Below are 3,321 nucleotides of genomic sequence, written 5' to 3' on the forward strand. Positions count from 1 at the left end.
TTTTCAATTGCAGTTCAGTTCAGTTCAGTCGCTCAGTCGTGTCCGACTCTTTGCGACCCCATGAATGGCAGCAGGCCAGGCTTCCCTGTCCATCACCACTAATACCTAACGATAATCAGCAAATGTTCATATGTACCCTGATGATTTTAAATTCTTCTTTATAGTGCCTATCCAAATTTTTGGTTCAATTTTAATTAGTTATTTGTCTTCTTGATTAGTGAATTTGTCGGAGCTCTCATATGATCTGAATACAAGTACTTTGACATATCTTCCCCTGCCTGTCTTGTCTTTTCACTTCTTCAACAGTCTATTTCAAAGAATAAAAGGTTTTATTCTTAAGTCCAGTTGTCAGCTTTTGTCTTTTATGGTGGGTAATTTTGTGCTTATTCTAAAATCCCATAGCCTGTACCAACATCTTGATAATTTTCCTTTTCTCCCAGAAGGTTTAAAGTCTTAAATCTAATATCTGTTTAGTTACAACTTTTTAACATGAAAGAAATTTAACATTTACAAAGTAAACAGAATAGTTTACTAAATAGTCATATTCCCAACACCCAGCTCAACAATTATCAACATTTTATGCTTCTTTGATTATCTCTATCTCCACCCAACAAATATAGTATGTTTTAGCCATTGTATCTTCAAGTATTTTTGTTTCCTCCCTTCCTTCTGGGATTCTAATTACACAGGTGTTGAGACTACTTGAGATTGTCTACATGTTATGGAATTTGTTCTGTCATTGAACTTCCCTTCTTCAATGTCTAATCTGCTATTAAGTCCATCCAAAAAATTTTACTCCATATTTTTCATCTCTTAAAGTACACTTTAAATTTTTTAATACCTTCCATGTTTCTTTATATTATGTTCATATCTTCATTAAAATCCTTGGGTAAATAAATAAAGCTGTTTATAAATTCTTATCTAGTATTACCAGACAGATATTTCTATTTGCACATATCTTCTCCTGATTTTATTTTTTTAACTAATTTATTTACTTTAATTGGAGGCTAATTACTTTACAATATTGTAGTGGTTTTTGCCATACATTGACATGAATCAGCCATGGGTATACATGTTTCCCCCATTCTGAACCCCCCTCCCACCTCCTTCCCCACCCCATTCCTCAGGGTTGTCCCAGTGCACCGGCTTTGAGTGCCCTGTTTTATGCATCTAACTTGGACTGGTCATCTATTTCACATATGGTAATATACATGTTTAAATACTACTCTCTCAAATCATCCCACCCTCGCCTTCTCCCAGAGCCCAAAAGTCTGTTCTTTACATCTGTGTCTCTTTTGCTGTCCCACATATAAGGTCATTGTTACCATCTTTCTTTCTTTTTTTTAATTTAAATTTATTTATTTTAGTTGGAGGCTTAATTTCACATATATGCATTAAAAACCGTACTGGTATTTTCCTTTCTGAATTACTTCACTCTGTGTAATAGGCTCCAGTTTCATCCACCTCACTAGAACTGATTCAAATGTGTTCTTTTTAATAGCTGAGTAATATTCCATTGTGTATATATGTATATGTACCTCATGCGAAGAGTTGACTCATTGGAAAAGACTCTGATGCTGGGAGGGATTGGGGGCAGGAGGAGAAGGGGACGACAGAGGATGAGATGGTTGGATAGCATCACCAACTTAAAGGACATGAGTTTGGGTAAACTCTAAGAATTGGTGATGGACAGGGAGGCCTGGCGTGCTGCAGTCCATGGGATTGCAAAGAGTTGAACAAGACTGAGTGACTGAACTGAACTGAACTGAACTGAACCACAACTTTCTTACCCATTCATCTGCCGATGGACATCTAGGCTGCTTCCATGTCCTAGCTATTGTAAACAGTTTTGCAATGAACATTGGGGTACATGTGTCTCTTTTGATTCTGATTTCCTTGGTGTGTAGGCCAGCAGTGGGATTTCTGGGTCATATGGCTGTTCTATTTCCAGTTTTTTAAGAAATCTCCACACTGTCTCCATAGTGGATGAACATAGTGGCTGTACTAGTTTGCATTCCCACCAACAGTGTAAGAGGGTTCCCTTTTCTCCACACCCTCTCCAGCATTTATTGTTTGTAGACTTTTTGATAGCAGCCATTCTGACCAGTGTGAGATGGTACCTCATTGTGGTTTTGATTTGCATTTCTCTGATAATGAGTGATGTTGAGCATCTTTTCATGTGTTTGTTAGCCATCTGTATGTCTTCTTTGGAGAAATGTCTGTTTAGTTCTTTGGCCCTTTTTTTGATTGGGTCATTTATTTTTCTGGAATTGAGCTGCAGGAGTTGCTTGTATATTTTTTAGATTAATTCTGTAAGTTGCTTCATTTGCTATTATTTTCTCCCATTCTGAAGACTGTCTTTTCACCTTGCTTATAGTTTCCTTCATTTTGCAAACACTTTTAAGTTTAATCAGGTCCTATTTGTTTATTTTTTCTTTTATTTACATTAATCTTGGAGGTGGGTTATAGAGGATCCTGCCGTGATTTATGTCAGTGTTTTGCCTATGTTTTCCTCTAGGAGTTTTATAGTTTCTGGTCTTACATTTAGATCTTTAATCCATTGTGAGAAATAGATTTAAGGGCCTAGATCTGATAGATAGAGTGCCTGATGAACTATGGAATGAGGTTCGTGACATTGTACAGGAGACAGGGATCAAACCATCCTCATGGAAAAGAAATGCAAAAAAGCAAAATGGCTGTCTGGGGAGGCCTTACAGATAGCTGTGAAAAGAAGAGAAGTGAAACACAAAGGAGAAAAGGAAAGATATAAGCATCTGAATGCAGAGTTCCAAAGAATAGCAAGAAGAGATAAGAAAGCCTTCCTCAGCGATCAATGCAAAGAAATAGAGGAAAACAACAGAATGGGCAAGACTACAGATCTCTTCAAGAAAATTAGAGATACCAAGGGAACATTTCATGCAAAGATGGGCTCGATAAAACACAGAAATGGTATGGACCTAACAGAAGCAGAAGATATTAAGAAGAGGTGGCAAGAATACACAGACGAACTGTACAAAAAAGATCTTCATGACCCAGATAATCACGATAGTGTGATCACTGTTCTAGAGCCAGACATCCTGGAATATGAAGTCAAGTGGGCCTTAGAAAGCATCACTACAAACAAAGCTAGTGGAGGTGATGGAAGTCCAGTTCAGTTATTTCAAATCCTGAAAGATGACGCTGTGAAAGTGCTGCACTCAATATGCCAGCAAATTTGGAAAACTCAGCAGTGGCCACAGGACTGGAAAAGATCAGTTTTCATTCCAATCCCAAAGAAAGGCAATGCCAAAGAATGCTCAAACTACCACACAATTGCACTCA

The sequence above is a fragment of the Bison bison genome, unplaced genomic scaffold, assembly GCF_000754665.1.
Source record: "Bison bison bison isolate TAMUID 2011002044 unplaced genomic scaffold, Bison_UMD1.0 scf7180017864506, whole genome shotgun sequence".
In the NCBI taxonomy this organism is placed as follows: domain Eukaryota; kingdom Metazoa; phylum Chordata; class Mammalia; order Artiodactyla; family Bovidae; genus Bison; species Bison bison.